General features: G+C 40.8%; 1 protein-coding gene across 1 annotated transcript in view; it reads left to right on the forward strand.

Annotated features, from left to right (window-relative positions):
* Positions 1-2,854: 2,854 nt before the first annotated feature.
* The window catches only part of T265_07336 (hypothetical protein), a gene marked incomplete at both ends in the record, with an annotated part of 76,107 nt that continues 58,770 nt past the window's right edge, over positions 2,855-20,191 (forward strand). Inside the window, one exon of the mRNA XM_009172828.1 lies at positions 2,855-2,885. The remainder of the gene's footprint in view (positions 2,886-20,191) is intronic.

Raw genomic sequence — 20,191 nt, forward strand, 5'->3', positions numbered from 1 at the left:
AACAAAGTAGCATTTCACAGCGAGTTATCAGAGGCAGCACAAAAGTTCAGCGTTCAGATATGTTGAGAAACGGTCTCTTGAAAGCGAAATAGCCGTAATGAGTAGATAAAAAATATATGAAGTTCACGAAGCACGGGGACACTATTTGGTAAACTCAGTGGCGCTCCATAAGACGTTTCACATGTATAAATTTTATCAGCAGAAGAGTTAAGGGGATTTTCAGGATATAGAACACACAAGAAATAAGATAGTTGTTGAGTTAAGGGGATTTTCAGGATACAGAACACACAAGAAATAAGACAAAACACTGCGAGAAAAACATTAAGAATAGAATTCTATGCCGAAAATTGATTGTAAGCCCAGTTTTCCCCCGATAACGAGGACAGTTTTTGCCTGAGGTGACACCTCACACAACCTATTATTGGTCACATGTGCTCAACGGTAATTTCCACATTAACACGTTTCACGGTGTCTCACCGCCCACTCAGCACAACGTAGGTTGATCTTCAGATTCATTTCGTAGGTCAGACGTGCGTTCCACAATAACAGTTGTTTTACATGTCTTGCTTTCAAACCAACGTATATTTTGTCAGTCTTCTAAAATTTTTGTCGGATAAAAAACCAATGCACGTAACGCTCACTTTCAAGGTCCCGTAATCAAACTGACACAAACGATTTTGACAGTAAAACTGTTTTACTGACAGGAACTACACGACGAAGACGTCAGAGGCAGAATCTGATCAAAACAAAATCAGCCGACTTCTGACAAACACCAGAAAAGTAGAAGCTGAAGCNATCGAAACAAGCCGACTTCTGACAAACACCAGAAAAGTAGAAGCTGAAGCAGAACGGTATTTATCTCACTGTGCTATTCAGTACCAGTTTATTGTTAGTTCCAAACAAAATCAGGTTGCGTCGATCATTCTACCCGTTCATGTAAGACCCCGAGTAACTTCACACCAGTCGAAGATATGTATTGGGTCAACACTCAAAAGTGTAGCACTTCATTTCTGCCCGACAACGTTGAAGTGCAATACAAATTGCGTCAAAATGGCCCACAGAGAAATGGGACTTGAGTGATTTGTGCTAGCGAATGGCAGAACCTACCAAAAATCCTACACAAGGCTACACAAGGTTTTAAAAACATGGCAGATTGAAATGCCTTGTTTGGTGGGGGTAATGAATTGATTCAATGACTTGGAGCCTGATTTTCAAGAGGACTTATTGCTATCTAATCAGCTTTGATTCGCTTCCATCCATTTGAAGTGGAGTTATATTGGTAGATCTTGGTGACCCTATGATCCTGCTAAGTGGTGTGTTTATAAGAAAGTCAAATTCATACAGAAGTAACACGCAGTTAAAACTGTTTCAATGCCAGCACTCAACGCCGGCTCCATCTGAAATTTCAATTGCTCATTAAGTTGTAGTTACTGGTGCATACGGACACACCAGCATTCGTTGAGTTGCATTGTGATTGGACTGTCACACATTGAATGCTAGCAGCCTCTTGGTGGCTGAGCTTTGGTTGGTCCTACGTCCGACGTCCTACGTGAAAAACTTACTCGTACAATCACACGCACCACTGTTCACTTTCGTCCACGTACACCTATGCACAAAAGCGAGCGCTAGATTTGAATCGACCAATCAGGATTAGAGCTTCCGCCGTATAAACTGATTTCCCAGCTGATTTCCCAACAACGCCACTTTATGTCAAGACCACACTTTCTAGTAGACGTCATCACCCAATTTACTGTTGTTATTCAACTACGTCTCCATAATGTGCCCTGTACAGTCTCCCTTCACCCATCCAGTTTTTGATGTTATGCCCGATACACTGTCGCTAGCGCAGTTATTCCCGTGATAGTGAACTGGCTTTCGTGAATCAGGAAATGCTCCATACTCGAACACTCTGCACACATGTTGACTTAGCCCACTAGCATTTCTAATGTTCTCGCTTTTTGTACTATCATTGTGCTCTTGACCTGGAATCTCATGTTTACAACCACTCCGGAAATCACAAATGTTGATGCTGTGTGTATCAGGAATATACATGCACCTATGTGGGCACCCATATACAATAAGTCGCAGGCAAAATCCATATTATAGTGGATACCAAAGTTATCCCCTTGCAGTATTTGTAATGGATTCAAGCTGCTTCAACTGTACACGGCCACGACTCACATATTTTCTTCGGATTTTGCTCATCCTCAGCTGCTCCGTCCATTCGGTTAGTTCACGTTCCAATTCGCTGGAACATACATTTCCTCTGCAGACGCATTTAGAATCCACTTTCATATATAACAAATCTCAGCGTTCCATTGCTAGAAGCAGTCAACTGCACTTCCTACACATCAAAAACTGTAATAATTTAGCTCTTTTTCCTACACGATACCTAAATTTTACGGGCCCAAAATATTGTGAATTTATTTCACTTCTTCACGTTTACCATTGGTTCATTCTCTCTCCGTTTGTACGCACAACCAAGTGCGTTTATCCCCGTGTACAAATGCTAGGAATCCTCATTTTAATTTACTTTAGCCTTCCTTTATCCTGCATGGTTGAGGCGCTTACATCTCAAGACCAATCGATGTCAGGCCCTTCGTCTTCAGTGGATCTTCTAACAAAGGAACACTTAAAATCCTACTGTGTCGATTCGAACGGGACACATCGTGGACTGTTTTCCAGCTGGATTGAAAATTCCACTTGTCGATGCATCTGTTCCCCAATTGCCCGAGTGGCAGTTAGTGTTTGTGAAGGTTGTTCTGCTATGAGAGATCAATCAGGTGCTAGATCCCATCAACCTGTGGCCAGATCGAACGATCACTTGACAAATCACGGTGATCAGGACACTTCAGAAGATATAACTGGTAAAGTCAAAAGAAAAGGTGAGCTAAAGGTTTCCTTGATTTATCGGGAATTTCCGCATAGCATATTTAACAATGTATTAGCGTGCTTAGTTTGTCCTGAAAGATTTGGTAAACAGTTTGTTAAAGGTTTTCTAATTTTGAGATCTTTGTCTGTAAACCCTCATGGTATGAAGCCCCGACCAGATGGTAAATCAGAAAACATGATTTACAGGTGTTTGTGTGGACATGCAAATGGCTGATTTTCGCTAACTTCCGGCTTATTCTGCATAATCCTGTTGCTGTTGAGTGTCCCAGATTAATAGTTGAGAATGATCTGATTACCACTGCCCGCATACTTGTTACAAGGCATTGCTTGAGTTAAAAGACAAGATCACATCTCAACGATGCAAGCACTACAACCTTTCCTAAACTTACATACATGAAGGGAATCAACCGTATAGCAAGTTGATCAACTAGTTTGCCGTCCAAGTTCTGGTTTCCTACCTGATTTGTGCTCTTTTATCGATACCATAATTGAAATCCAGCTTGGATTTCCTCTTCAGACAGAGATGTCAACTAATCCACTGGGAGTGTTCCGACAGGCAGCTGTCTAAGTATGCACAAACTCTAAATTCCCTATATGGATTAAGCCTCGTAACTTAACGTTTTCGTGTCAAGGTAGCCGTGAAAATAACCTGTCTGAATAGGGTACACTTATTGAGGGAAGATACATCAGGATATTGGAATATGTCATAGGATTTTAAGGTACTCAACGGAATGTAGCCAGTCCGCATATTTTTTGGTATCACAATGTGCGACTAATGCTTTCACAGATTAGTTGGCCTGTCTATTTTATGCAATCCTTGGAACAGTGGTTATTAGTCTGACTTGCAGACAACTCGCAGTTGTGAGATATTTGCTAAATAACGTACAAGAATGGTGTTTTACCAGGCTTAAAGACCACATCAAACTTTTACCGTGAGTAAGTTCTCACAGCGAAAGGATTTAAACCGCTCTGGAACAGTAATTTACTGTTAGTTCCATCCAGTTTGTTGCTAACCTGATCCTAAGTTTGCAAACAAAATGAAAGAGATTTGGGAAGTGTCCGGTTAAGTCCCAATCTTATTGAACCAATTGTGTACAAATTCATTATTTTAGGAATATCAAGGTCTTCAAGTGGGCATGCAGTAAAATTTCCAGATCCTGGTTAAAAAAGCAACTGAAATGCCAACTCAGGTCAAAATTTGCCTCAAAATTGCATATCCAAGTATCACAGTGTTTTATTAATTTTATTCACTCAACAACAGAAATGATGTTTGAATTTTACACAGTTAGAGCCTACCTTGAATTACCTTGGTACAACAGCGAATCATCAGTGTTGAACACCAGTATCATGCTGTCCATATTGATGTTGATGATAATGATGATTCATTATCTTGGCAAATGAAAGACAATCAGAAAAGCCCACTTAAGCGTGACAGGTTTCAGCTGCCCATCAGATGCAGAGCCATGTATATAGTGAAAAAAAGACAAACAACACAGGATGCCTTTAAACTTTCTAACTTGTGGATCAACAAAAAATACGGCGAACCAACCAAAGCATAAGAAAGGAAGCAAAGTTAGACTTCCTCACATCCACAAGTATTTATTCGTTTTCGTAGGAGTTTGTAAGCAAGACAGAACAGATTTTCGTCTGATTAGGCAAGAAACATAGGTGAGATGTGCAGCAAATCTGCTAGGTTCCATCTATGCAGAAAGTTGTCATTTCAGGCTCTTTGTGCAAAGGACAGTCTGTGTCACTTTATTCCTATTTTTTTAAACGTACTCTGACTAGATGTAAATAATCTGAAGTGGTAGTCAAATGAGTTACATGTTGCGAGAACTAAACCAAGTGTTCCTACGAACAGCATGATACAAAATCAAAGAGAACCAAGCACGATTGTTCTGAAACAGCTTGACCAAGAAACGAAGTCAAGTTCGAAAAAATGTAGGATTGGATTGACCGGAAACTGTGAAATATTAATACTAATTAGTTGAATGAATTCCAAGAACACTAAATTAATTGGAACCATTATGTTGGTTGTTCGACGGCCGTATGGGAAACAATGCTTCGCGAATTATATTGAGTTCACGTAACAACAAATGCTTTAACTAGTGCTGAGTGTGCTTACTTCCAGAATTCTCATGAATAACGGAAAAGTGAATTTCAGATGTCAAGGTATCCTATCAATGCAAGCACAAATAACCATTCATAAAATTTGAAAAAATTAAACAAACAGATGCTGCATACTGGACAATTATATCTTTTTTATAAGTGTCCGCAAAAAGTATTGAAAGTGTAGACGTTATCTTGTCCGAATACACAGTACGAAATTAGAAAGTGTCCGGATTGCCTCAGTCAAATTTGATAAATAAACACTTTCAGTACTGTGCAGTTAAGTGTTCATATTCAGAATAACCGCTTCATTGAATGGATTTGTGAATCCTTACAGTCTCAAAATTTTAATGAAACAATATTTAGCAGAAGGCTTTTTGTATACCTTGGGTATCACAAGCATTTCAGAAAAATTCAGCAACACAAATGTCCACTATGGCTAGCAAGCATGTCGATGCTTTTTCCATGAGTTACGCACTTTGCTTTTCTGAACGCTGCAAAGGCCTTTGGTTGAATGCGTCAAAATTAGAGCAACTGTACCAACACTCTTCAAAGGAAAATATACAAAAAATTATGCAGCAAAAGGTTATATAGCTATGGTAAGAACTCGACCGGTGTGTTTATAAAACCCGGTATATTTTTAAAACAAACTGGACTATGTGTGGATTAAAAACTTTTTATAATTGTTGGTAAGCTTTGCAACTCAAGATATTTATTGAATCACACGGCCACAGCTAAACTTTTGAACACTAGTCAATGTTAGTTTGAAGGAGCAATAGAAGTCCTCTATTCAGTTACCATTTGTCTTAATAGTCTAAAATCTTGTTGCAAGACTTCCGTGAAGAATGCTAGCAAAATCCCCCTTGTCATGGTCGGACATTTATTGAACTGAGTAAGATCTCGGGTTTCTGGTCAGCAAGGCCCCATGGGGTTGGTCTGTACTAAGTGCAACAGACGATTGGGATAAAATAGGCTATCAGTTGTGTGTTGGCTTGCTGGGCAACCCACTCAAAGAACTAGTTTCGGTTACATCGTAAAACCTCGTAAATGCTTCGATGTTTACATCGCTCTAATTTCAAGTCTGCTTCTTTCCTCTCATGCTGCTCCTATGTAATGCATGCAAATAACATTTAGTGGAGAAGACGAGTTAAGCTATCAGGAAAGTCATACTGCAAAAAGTTTGTAGTAGAGCAGCTACCATAAATTTGATTTTTGAGTAGTGGTCACATTCCAGTATGCGTCAAAGTTTCTACCACATCAATTGAGGGCACCCGCCTATCCAAAATTTTACAGGCCAACTATCCCTATATTGGTGATTACGGGCTTTGGTGTGGAAGATGTCGGAACCATGAATCAAGCTTAGCCTTTATACACCACCACATCCCAGTAATAGTGGAGAAAGTTAGTTGTTCAAGTAGAGTAGATGGTTAATGGTTCGTTCACTGAGTTGGATAATGTAATTGCATGTTCGCCTGTAGAATCCTATCGGCAGGCAAAATTCTCCAAATGACGAGTTGTTTGGTATAAAATCTCTACACCAAGTTCATTTTTGCAAGTTGTTTTCAGCTTATAGAAGTGATAACTAATAAGCGAAATACACTCATTTGCAAACTAATTTGGTTTTTCGAGAAACTCACGTGGAACCCAGCTGAATCTCTCGCTTGTGCATGAGTAGTTCATTACAAATACGCATCTATCGCGATATCTCGAATATCGTTGCGAGGGCCTGATGCATCACATTCAAATGGCTGGAAACATCACAAACGAGATATTTAACTAAGTCTCAGATGATTCCTTCGAAAAACCAAATTAGTTTGCAAATAAGTGTGTTTCGTTAAATTCGTGGAATTCGGATTCAAGTAGAACATAAGGTTGGTGTAAACTTGGGGACTGCGCCTACCTGATGAGCTCTAAGAAGGGCGAAACCGGTCGTGGGCTGTCGACAAATTTTCAGCAACCTTACCAGTAGTGCATTAAAGACTAATCAGTTGTATATTCAAGTGAAACAACAAAGCTAACCTCAAGACCACCTCTTCTATGAGTTTTGAAAAAACGAGATAACTAAGACCAAACACTATCCTATCTTTTCCTATGCTCACATTTAAACAAGAAACCTTACGTTTTGCAAAGTTTCACTAACCTAAAATTGTTAAATATATTCAGGTGCCCACAAGACGAATATCTTACCGTTAATTCACAATACACTGAAACGCAATGACAAACTGCTACGAAAATCGCCCTTTGTTCCTGCTGCATCTATTCAGCAAATTAAGGACTCTGGTCTGACCGAACACATTGTTTATAGCAGCTGTCCAACACTCTTCCATTAAAAAAAAACCTATTTTCGCCTTCCAAAGTCACATTGCACATCGTCAGTAAACTCTCATAAGCGAACCATGGTTTTGTTTAGTCTAACCTTTATGCGATGGTTCTTCTCTACAAAGTTCAGCTCGCTGGTTTGTAAGCCTGTCAAAATAATGAAGAATATCACCTAAGTAGTTTGGTCATAAGGCACAGCCTATGGCTGGCGTGTTTACTGAAATCAGAAATTACAGCAGGCGTTCTTTGGCAGTAAAATATCGAAAGCACGATTAATTGGTAATCTTGCTTATAGTTCCAGCAGCCAGTACCTAAAAATCTACGGAATGTCATATCTTCACGATTGTACGAGGACAAATTTATTAGACTGTTGCGAATCTACTTTACCAACCTCTATTATAGGCAATAATGTTGATTATAAATAAACTGTCTGTGCTACTCTGGCTAAAAAACTAAAAAAATATTCGTAATAATCCAATTCCATATAAGTGAACAAATAAAAGATGGAGTCTATTGAGATTGAAGATTTCAAAACTAACCATTTCTAATGAATTAGCTTCATTGGAAGAAATTGGGAAGGTAAGAAATAGCCAGATGAATTTCCAGTCTTCTGTATAATACCAAACGTTAAAAACTCGATTGATCCTCTGTAAGCAAATGACCCAGATAGTAAATATGAGGGAACACTGCTGCTCATCTGAGCGGGTTAGCGCACACATAATCAACAACACTCACAGATTTATCTACACGGCGTTTAAACCGCACGGTGACTGCCTGTGGGACAGTAGAAACTCAATCGGCAGGCACAAGCTTGTTTTGAAGCATTCTGCTATCATCTGTGGTAAACTGAACAAAGCAAGTTGATTTTGGAATTTATCACTGTAGATAACTAGGGGTTTTGTAATGTGATTCAATGATTTGTTTTCAATGAACCTTACTTTGACATAGTTGTTCTGCTTTTGAATTAACTGAAGTCAAATAAAAAGCATAAGACTGGCATGTGTGGGAATGGTGACAAGGATTTTCAGGTAGAAGTGTAATCACATGCACTCAGGTGCAAATTTAGCGAGCAGCTGGGAGAAAATAACTTGAAGGACTGGTTTTCTGGCTTGTCAGCTAGAGCCTAATTCGCATACCGACATCATCCTCACCTTGAACGTTTTTAAGACAACTCCTATTTACAGGACGAATACTTACATACCATCAGTGATGCACTAAAAAATCCAAAGCAAGTTAATGCTATCCAGTTCGTAACACTAAAAATGGCGCTATTATGCTAATCGCACGTACTGTCTGAAAAAGGCCAATTGTTTCAATAGGCGAATCCAATAAGCGACGGAGCGTTCTTATAATAGAGTTCAGTCGTTTAGGCTTACCTTGGTCAAACACGGGATATGTGTGTTTCCCAATAATGCGAATTGTCGAGTAGAAGGGCAAAAAGGGACCACGGAAGCTTGATTTATGACAACGTTTACTTTCATGATGTCAGAAATTTTAAATACTGCCATCTGGAGTGACACGAATTCACCCTGACATCAAGCAGCCCAAATATGGATATGGAGCGTACGACATCAAGGTTGTCCTTCATCGCATTAACTTGCGCCTCTAATACTTACTCAGGTATTTCCCCTTTTAAGTTTTAGGTAAGTAATAATCATGTGATTGTGTGGAGTGCTGCGACAGATGGTTAACGTGCCGAATTCATGCGACGGTTTTTTAAGGTAGTGCAAACGACTGTTGTCCAATCAAGAAGGTATTCTGATATACTCAGATACATATGTATCATTTTTTCGTCCTCTAAGCGCAAAGATGACTTTCTTCAAAATAGACCAAAAGGATGAAGGTCACTCCTCAAAATGAGCTTTATCTGTTATCGAAGATTTTCAGTTTATTAAAGAAGTTTTTGATGGAAGTAAACCCTTTTCAATAAACTTTTTTCGTTTAAAAATACCGCATGACACAAAATCGTGAAACGTCATGGCAACACAGACATGCACATCAGAGCAAAAGCTTCAGACTCTTACCACAGAATCAAAAGTGTGGGTCCTTTTTGTAGACTTTCTACCTGCTGGATTTTTTCTCAAGAAACAGGCACACATATTCGGTATTTCCGCGAGTCCACAAATAGCAATAGATCAGTTTAGCAACATAAATTTTTCAATGTTTTTTTCAAATTGTGACAGTGGACATTCACGAAGACTGTCGGATGCGTATCATCCATGCCTAATTTCCACAGTAAGTGTAGAAATATTTTCCCAAAGGAAGCTACTAACAAGAATGCTGAAAACTCCTTGACAGTCCACGGCCGGTTTCGCCCTTCTTGAGGTTCATCAGGTAGGCAGTCCCCGAGTTTCCGCCAACCTTATGATCTACTTGAACCCAAATTGCACTGTTTTCGAGAAATACACTCATTTGCAAATCAATTTGGTTTATGAAAATATACTGCAATATCTCGAATGTCGTTCCAACTAAAACATGAGGCGGCCTGTGTGCAGCGCATTCAGTTGTAGAATATCATAAACGACAGATTCAGTTGAGTCTCTCTTGAAAACCAAATTGATATGAAAATGAGTTTATTTCTCCAAAAAAAGTGTATAAATGGCTTATACAAAGGACATGGACACCGACTGCAACTCCGACTACAAGTGTCACGCCCTACCACCGTTCTTACCACGCTCCAGTGAATGCTTGCTAGGAATCCAGACCAACCACTCCCTCCCAGTCAGTTTTTACGCATAGCGTGCGTGCCGCACAATTCACCGACAATGCCTACAATGAGGCACACACACCAAATTTTCTGGTTCACAGGGTAATTTTTGTAATTCGTCTGGGTTTTGCGAGGAGAACACCAAATTTGAAAGTGATGTGGGCTACAGTTTTCTTTTGTTTTCGATTTCCATTCGTCAGTTATTGTAAAAACACTTTCCTCGAAAATTCTGTTCCACTGGTATTCACACAAGGCCATAAGGACCTAAGAAAAAAGCTTGGTAGCCAAAGCCTTCATCAGCACACTTGTATTTGGAATACCATCCTCTTCAGTTATTGATAAGCAAACCTTCTTGACAAAGCGCTTGACATTTCCCATTTGAGTCTTAGAGTGAATGCATGAACAAGTTTTCGTCAGTTGCTGCAAGACTGTACGTATCGAAATCTGTTTTTACACCAGTTTGGCATTCTATCGCTTTGTGGACGGCTACCAACTAAAGACTTGGGTAAAGTTCGAGGGCATGCGGATAGCAACAAATAGAATAGAAGGCGACTGACAAAGTACCCTCAGGTTTGAGTAAATTGATTGGTTGATCATATTTTTCAAGTCTTCTTTTGATTCTCAACGCAAGCCACTAAATTTTATGGGAGTTACCGTCCTGGTTTAATTTTTTCAAGTATTTATGTGGTTGAGCTATGCACTTTTACACAGATACAAAATTAGAAGGAAGAATTTGGGCCTCCATTGAAGTCGTCATCAATTCTGATTGAACAATTGTTGTTGACTTATTCCTTTCTATCTCTATTGTTTACGTGTGTGTGTCAGCTAGCATGGTGCGTTCCCATTACTTCCACAAGGGTCCAGTATCTTGGGAATACAAAGACCCTGTCAAGATCACTATTTGCCAGCAAGGTCAAGTCACGTTAATGTGTTTCTCCGCATGGATCTAGTACCGGTGAACGGTAATTTAGCTTATGAGGGTGCTGCTCATGGAAAAGGGGACCTTGATGTCTGGCTGAAGGTATACGGAGGAGTAAATTGCTGTCTTTGAGTAGCCCACGCAATGTGCTATTGAGAATCTGCCCAGCTATGAACAAACATGACGTTCGAGAAAGGACATTAACTTAAATCACGGCCGTAAATGTTTCACAATTTCCGTCCATTGACGACCATAGATCCAATGACCACCAAATCCGTTAAAGTCATCAATTATGCCCTTCGTTTACTGCACCGTTAAATGTAATGTTTACCTCATAGTATGTTTCGTTCTTGAATACCTAGAAATTCAATTCCCTATTCTATGAGATAATACCAGTACACCACAAAGATATTTCATATTCCAAATAAATGAATCAACAGCTCTATTTTCTCAGCCCCATTCCATAAGAAATAAGACAAAATTTAATAAAATGCTGGATGAAATGGGCCTATAAATTTCGTCCAGTGAGTAATTTCAGCAGTTTATTAAGTAGTTTGGGAATTTCGTGCATGCAGCTGGTCATCAAGAAAGCTTTCTGGATTAAAATATTCGCCTTAACCCAAGAGACAATGAAAGTTGAGCTTTTTAACAGTCAATGCCGCTAGGTTAAGAAACACACTCGCCAGATTATGAGATCATTCAACGCCTTAAAAAGAGTCTGCCTATCCTGAGAACAGTCAAGTCGATTTGCAGTTAGAATTCAATATTTCTTTCAGACGACGAGGTAACTAGTGGACAGTGTCAAAGAGCCTTTCCTACAAACGTACTGTGACTTACCATGGCGTGACGTTTTGTGTGCCTCTGTGCCTCTGGTGTCCTTGTGACACTCACAGTGTCCCTCATACCAGATTGGTCAGTGGTTAGAGACCTAACCAACACATAATCCTGGCTCTCCAGGTTGGGAGCTAAAACACATTTGGCGACTTTCGCCATAAAAATGTTTATACAAGTTCATTTCCTGCCAAACAAGCTACTGCTGACACTTCTCACCTTAAACTTTCACGTTTTCCCTCTTCCATCCTACTCCACCGAAATTTAAATACTCTCTCCGCAGGTCCCAGTACTGAGACTGACCCCACGGTCCGCCGTTTATCACGCTCAACTGCAGCTTCTGAAAGTCTGGTAACCCTGACCACTTCAAAATCTGTTTTCAAACACCGAAAGCCGGTCTACTCACCTACTTCAATTTTCACACACTGAAGCAATCAAAACAACAGGTGGCTCTCACTCGTACCCTGGATTCCCTCTTCACTGATGTATGATGTCTGTCAGGAAGAACAATAAAGGAAGCATCGGAACTGACTGCCCCGTTGCTCTCCTCAAGGTACAGGCTGCAAAGCTCTGCTGTTGCAGAGGCCATTGCATCTGGATATGCTCGGATGGGTACTGTAATGAGTGACCGAGCAGAAGCATCTCTAACTGGTGGGCTACTTGTTGATGATCTCCTCTGTGTGTTCGTTTAGCAGCGTCTGAGATAATCTCCAGGTGTGGTTCATCGCAACCCGTTTATTGTCGGCTTAAGCGTCAGATGACTGGAGCTCTGAACCTGCCAAAGATAGCATCTATGAAGAACTAGGTGCTCTTATCCGACAGGGTAAATTCTAAGATATCTCTGTTGTTGGTGGTAAATTAACACCCAATTAGGTAGACCGACTGCTGCTGAAATCCAATTGGGTGGTCATTTTGGGTTGTATCCGCGACGCTTGGAAACTGAAAGCGTTTACTTCAGATATGTGCTGATCAAAGACTAACAATTTACAGTACCGACTTCTGGAACATCGCGAATCGTTTGACAACGCGATGCTCACCAATGAACCAATCCCGAATTCCACCTGACCCCGTCGCCTTCATTTACCGATGGCGACATTCAATCAATGCCTGCCGCTCACCTTGAAACACTGACGTGGAATCCGACGTGCTCGTGAGCGGTTGCCTTTTAGTGAGCTTTCGAGATCTGCTTAAAAGGAGCATACCATGCTTAGCCCTTGAGGAGCTAATAAGCCAAGAATTCAAACGCAACTTTCGGAAAGTCACATTTTGGATACTATCGGCCACTGGAAACACATATCCACAGTCTTATTCAGGGCTAAAAAGTCCAAATATTGGATTTTCAATTGGATCAAGGCTTTGTTGGAGGCCGGGAGAACGATTCTTCTCGACCACAATCCCAATACAACCTGACGCATCATCCGACGCCAGGTGAAACCGAGTGTTTGTGCGGACCGTGATGCTTAACGAACGAGAAAAGGCAAAAGAAATGGAAACGGCGCACAATGTCGGAAATTTTCGCAGGTTGTTCCATTTCATTTGTTTAGAAACCCTACTAGAAACCCTACTGTCAGCGGGAACGGCCGTCTGATATCCAGCAAAGAAGCACGCTTGGACTGCTGGGTACAGTACTTCGAACAGCAATTCAGGTAGGCAACTACTACCTTCATCAACAGAAAGGTGGACTATAAATATGGCGCCACATATAACCTCAGAAGTGTCTGAGTGTAAGTCACTCCTCAAGGATCATTGTGGCGTTGATTTTGATGGCCTTCCACCCGCTCCGTTTATGGATGGATTTGATTTCCTTAGTCAGGATCTGTATAGCTTATTTGTGTCTAGCTGGGAGAAAGAGAACATTCCAGACAACTGAGCTGATTTGATAATAGTGATTAATTCCAAAAAGAGTAATTCCAGTGAATATAGAAACCACAGAGGTATCACTCCGTCTCCCTTTGTAATAAGACGTCTGGTGTCTTCGTAGTCGTACAGCGCCACGCGAATATTTGACCCAAGAGCATCAAGCGGGATCTCAACTTGGCGGAGGCTGCGTTGACCACATCTTCACACTCCGTCATGTGTTATAGCAACGCCTTATGTACAGACGACCCAAAATCTTTCTATTCATTGACTTCGTGGAGACATCCCATTCCGTCGATTGTTCATTGCTGTTGACCACACTTGCTGAAGAGGGTATGAGCCAGAATTTAGTGAGTATAATCCAGTCCTCATAGTCACATACTCCTAGTCGTTTGAGGGTGTATGGTGGGTTCTCCAGAATCTTTCCTACAAAAGGCAATGTTCAACAAGTATGCTCAATTTTTCCAATCGTGTTCAGCTTCGTCATCGATGAAGTCATGAGGCAAACCTTAAGAGGCATTCAAAACCCCGGCGTTACAATTGTTGCGACTGAGTAACTCGTCGATCTGGAGTAAAAAGATGACAAAGTAAAACACATGTAATGGTGACTAAACGGACCACCATTACACTATCTATTAGTATGCACCTAACCCCTTTAAAATGCTACTTCATACTTCAGAACGTAAAGCCTCTGAAGGTGCCTCTTACAATCTACGGAGAATGATTTGAAATTGCGGAGAATTTTACATAGCTCAGTAATTGTACTACCTCTTACGGAAACGTGCCCGATAAAGTGAGTTCACGAATCTCAAAGGCCAGAATCACCTTTTCCAATTTGCGTTACTTGTGGCATCAGAAAGGCGTATCATTTCGTTTCAAGGGTCGCGTGTATCAGCCTTTAGTAAGGGTTGCTCTATTTTATTGCCGAGGTGCGTGGCTTTTGCGGCAGAAGACGTGAGAGTTTTTCGGCCACTGATATCTCAGAAGCATCGTTGCTACCAATGCTGTCAACGAACTTGTCACAAGGTGATTAAAATGGGCTTTTACTTGTGCAGCAGGTACTCAGGTCGCCGAAAATATCCAGAAAATTAAACAACGGTGGCTCGGTCATGTGCTCCATTGGCCGACACGTCGTCCACGAAGACGAATGCTGTTCTCTAAGCCTCCTTCACAACGGTAAAAACCGCGAGGTGAATGACCTATTATTCGGTGGATATATGCTTTCCTGTATGGGTCCCCGTAACTCATGCTTGGCTGGAAGCATAGCCAGAAATTGTGGCTGATCGGTGCCAACAGTTTGTGTTGCCATTTTGTTTCCAGATTGTCTGAATGAGCGCCTAAAAGTTTAGGTCACCACCATGTTCTCCGCTCGACCACTCTTTTCTCTTCTTTTAATTATGAGGCTTGAAATATAACGGCAAAATTTGTTTGCATGGTTGAATCAGTGTGAACACTGAGTTTTTATCCCCGATGATGATAATGATTATGTTAGGGGACTAAATCATCACATGAGAAGAGACAAATGCGGCGAGTCTTAAACAATTGACAGTACTCACCAAATCTGTGTTGTCAGAATCCTGTTGGTTCCTTGACCAGACCATGATCATTTGTTTTTTAAGGGTTACCTAGCATGACGTAGGTGGGTGAAATTGAACTATGTATTCCGCACATTCACTGGGACACAAACACCAAAGTGTGTCACAGTCTATAACGTGGAACAATTCTAACGGGTTATCACTTTTTTGGCATCTTGAATATTTGTATTATTTAATGTGGCATGCTGATTTTGTCAGGCTGTATGACGCTGTCTCCTTGTTAGGGTTCACACAGTGACTTCACCCTAAGTTTCGCGTTCTGGCTGCAGAAATAATTTTAATCCCCTAATTGTGAAGATTCAAATCGTTGCGTTCTCATTATTGGCGCGTTTACGAGAAACGAGAACACGTGTACCACTGAATGGCGAATGCATAATTGACAGTTCTTCCCATCAGTACGGCCAGTCTCTACCGAGAAGAAGAGAAGCGCTGTACATTTGTTTTATCCTTATTGAGAATCATCATTGTTGCGCTTCACAGGAGACTCTGGTAGTTTAGACATAGCGGCCTGTGGCTGAACACTCACTCGTTTGGCACTGATCTCCTGACGAACGGTGTGAATGGCTCTCATTTGTACAGGATACAGCCCAACTCATCAGCATATCACGTAGTCACGCACTGACTATCCCGCGCTCATCTTGTGAAATCATTCTTTTTCTAAACCACTCATTGATTGTAGGGTGAAGAGATTTTTTGATTTTCAACTGAGCAGGATTTCAGGATTTGTTGGCCTCACAGACATGAGGAAACTTCAATTCTAAGTTTGGAGAATCTGCTTACACGACGATGAATATGCAATGGCAAAACAATTTACTTGATTGTTACCATTGCAGAGAAATCATCCATGTAGATAACAGGTTTTCAAATCTCCCTAAACTATTGTTTACCATAGCACACTATAGATTGCTCCCGACTCAGGAAGCTTACCTTCTTCTAGCATTTATCAAAAAACTGTATTGCGCATTCGCGTCATAAAAATAATTGTACATACCTATTCCAATGACTGCGGAACAGATAGAAAAAATTCGACTGTTCAAACAACTGTTCATAGGACGGCTGTGGCTTTTGTTGAATTCCAAATAGAGTTCTTCTGGAATGTGTTTGTATTACTAACCACGAAAATGTTCTTTTTAAACACCGGGCTTTTTTGATGAGTCATTTAGCTAGTTAATGCAACAGAAAAACTACAATCCTTACCACACAGCTGTACACAGCTGTGTCCCTCAGACGAAAGGTGTACACTGGTTTCTCCTAGTCATCTGAGACATAACAGGGGGTAGGGTTGTTCAGGGACATTTTGTTAGAGATATGCCCTGAAAATTTACAACACTGACCTAAAATAGTTTCCTAGCAAGTTTGTCGTTAGCAGATGCTTGGGTAAAATAAATACAGCTAGCCAACGTCAGCAGGTTTTTCTGGAACCCGGATGGTATGGTGACTGGGAGGAAAAACCGGTAAAAGGCCGTAACAAATCATGTGAATATAAGTGGTTCTATTTATGACAGTAATATTTTAGTTCTAGTAAGAATGTGTTCAAAAATTTACGATCATTCGGATACGGGTGTGAATGTTTGCCAAATTGCATAAAGGTGGACCAGTTTAACCGTTTTAAACCTTCTAAGTATTACTCCTAGAAGATACTGACGATGTTTTCCCCAAATGGATTCTAAGCCTGTTTCAAACAGTGGGCGATTCCATCTACAGCAATCCTCTTCTCAACCGGTTTCGCCACAATATCTACGTCTTAAACTAAAAAATCACTTGGTCGTTACAACTAAGAAAATTTAATAAAAAAACCGATCGCAGTGAGAAATGCCAAAACCATTGGTTACTGTGCTCGCGTCGTAATGGGGGCGCAATCTGATCACCAAAACACTCCTCAACGGATCGGTCGGCAGCCAGTTTTTATCGCGCAGTTTCGCCTGCGACAAAATATCTGCAGTGCTCCGATTGGGTTTATCCCTCTACAAGTTTTAGAATCGTTAGTAATCCATCTGAAGATTTGACCGTAGGTAAGCCATGTGAAACCACCTGTGTGATTTTATCCGACGGACTGGACCGAATGTTGACAGGGATGCAGTCCATACATGCCCTTGAAAAAACTTTTCCTATTGACACTTCGTGTCGCGAAAAGCTATAATTGTGGTTTGAACAGTTGTATTCACAGTCTATGCAATAAGTAAAGTAAGATGCACTTCATTTGAACCACACTTTGCATTTTTGTATTTGTGTGGCTGCTTCCCTCAAAAAGTTTCAACATTCTGAAGTGGCTAAGATTGCGTATGTCTTGAAAGCGTGCTTTGGGGTAGGTGCATGCTTTTAGCTTTTTAGAAGCTCATATTTTAGCATAATTCTATCTAACATGGGTAGGGAGACAACGTAGTTACACACCATCTGGTCGTCATACTAGAATTGAGAAGTACGGTATGCGCTCTCCTTGAACACTCGCTTGTTCCAGTGTCGATTGTATAGTCAGCTCATCCTTACTTCCTGTCCTATTGAGTGCCAGTACAAATGACACTATCGTCTGTTACAATAATCACTGAGCTATTTCATAACAAAACGCAACGAAAATAACAAGCTTGTCTGAAACCACATCCGTTGGATGAAAAGTGAGCATTTCCCTTTCGTTCTCTTACATAAAATTAAGTTTCCCTCTGCTGCGTTGACATTTTACGTGGCCCACGTTTGTTTATCGCTTTGTTGACTGCAACGTCACTCAAAATGTGTCAAAACAACCCGACCCCTTCCTAACCGACGGCCTTCCGGAAAACCAAGGATATGGTAAAACTAGCCCGGTTACGCCCGTTTGAATCAGGTACAGCATGAGGCAAGTCTAACCGTAGCAAACTTAAACAAACTTAAACAGGGTAAGCTAAATCAAGAATAGTATACTATGCCTCCAGTTAAAAATATAGAGTGCAGGAAAGTTGAGCAGTGCTAAGTATTGGACAATTTGTCCCCCCTCCCAAGGGTACGTCGTAAGCACTGAATGAAGGATCTACTCGTAACAGTTGGTACGCAATTTGGGTCCCTCTAATTCTCCCAGTCTATCATAATCATTGGTGTCCAGCTTCTCAACCTGAATGGACTAACAATGAAACGTCGATAACACTGGTGTCTTACACAAACATTTGGTGCTGTGTGAAAATAATTGTGGAGCAGTTTGTCACGTGTACGTTGTCGCTGGAAATTACGCCCGTGTTCCATCAGATGAGTGCGTGGTAATGTCCAAAATGTAGTCCACAAGAATACAGGTCAAATTTTAGACCATCTGCTTATGCATCTTTTTCTTAATCTTTGATCATGATGGTGTAGGAAAACCATCAACCTATCCAAACTGGAAGACAGTGGGGGCAGCAACAATGGTGGCCTTCGTTGCAATGCACTACTCATAAGGTTGCTGAAAGCTCCTCGACAGCAACTCGATGAGTAGTGCATTACAAAATGTATTTGTATCGCGTTATCTCAAATAACTTAGCGATTGAAACATGAGGCGGCCTGCTGCAACACATTCAGTTGCCTAAAATCATCAAAAACCGAGAGATTCAGCTGGGTTCCAGGTGAGTCGCTCAAAAAACCAAATTAGTTTGTAAATGAGTGTATTTCGCTGAATGGTGGCATTCATTTGTGAATTACGAGGCACAGGACCACCTTTTCTAACACATCTTGTGACGAAGGTTGCGTAAAATGAACTCGGGCATTCAGGACATACACAAAATGGTCTTTGGATTCAACGTGAAAGCACGTCAGAAAGAATAATCTCATCTTAATGCACAAAGCGAGGACACTTTTTATCAAGGCTGTCCTCTTCATAGATTAATGAAATTTCTTACTAGAAAGCATAGGTTGATTTAACTTGCAGGTTACTTAGTTAAAAAAGCTCCGACTAAAATGTGAAGCTTATTTGAAAAATTAGGTTTCAGAGTATCTGGGAAGCTGTGATAGTATTAACATTATTCAAAGGCCCATATGTTTTAGCTGTTTAGCTTTCGAAATTCACTAAATTTCAAATCCTTATATTTTGAGATAATCACTGACTCACAGAAAAATAATGTTTGCTCATTTACACTCGACGAAATTAACCTATTAACCTACCAAGAATCCTTGTGCGAATGACCTTCTAATCATCCCGTCCATGACACACAAGTACGCATGTTCTGTAGGGAAGCAGTCCACCTGACCTCGGGTTCTATAACTTATGTTCCAATATGGTCAAACTAACCTTACTATTGCACCAACATTTCTGGACATTTGGCAACTGAAAAAGTGTGCTGTGAATGCCTGTGCGGTTTCAGGACAACCGATTTCAAGGACTCCTCAGAGGAAAGTCAGTTACTCAAACCAAAGAAAACTGTACTAGATAGTTTAGTGACTCTCCTGAAAAGAAATGGAAGGAATAATCAAAGTTTCTTTCACGAAAAACGCTTCTGAAGCATGATGATACCTGAACATTTACGGTATGGATTTATTCGTATTCCCAAGTTTAGGAGGAATTGTTGAACTCGCGTTTTCCAGACCAGGTTATAACATAGGTAGGTAACAGCTCTTCTGATTTGCTTTTTTGTTAGCATAACGTGCAATATCTGCAGGCGAAAGTATATTCATAAGCTCGCTGAAAGGTGTAACATTACGAGGTCAATACGGATATGAGTGTCAAGGAATACTCTATTCATTCGGTAAGAGCTCGCGTACGAATCTCTCCCCCATTGTGGCTTACCCAAACCGTCGTTTAGTGGTTGAGGACCCCACCCCAGCCGTGACACTAGACACAGTAATGAGGAACGGTTTGTTGTTTTCCCAAGTTTCTTTCTCTCCATAGGAATGTTCGGCCAGTTGAAATAGCCAAACGAATGGCAGCCGAAATCACGCGCGATGAGTGGAAGCATGCCATCTGACTTCATATGAGCTGCAGACAAAACGAAAGTTCAGAACATGTACAAGTGCTGTTTAGTAAGTAAC

The sequence above is a fragment of the Opisthorchis viverrini genome (assembly GCF_000715545.1).
Source record: "Opisthorchis viverrini unplaced genomic scaffold opera_v5_168, whole genome shotgun sequence".
NCBI lineage: Eukaryota > Metazoa > Platyhelminthes > Trematoda > Opisthorchiida > Opisthorchiidae > Opisthorchis > Opisthorchis viverrini.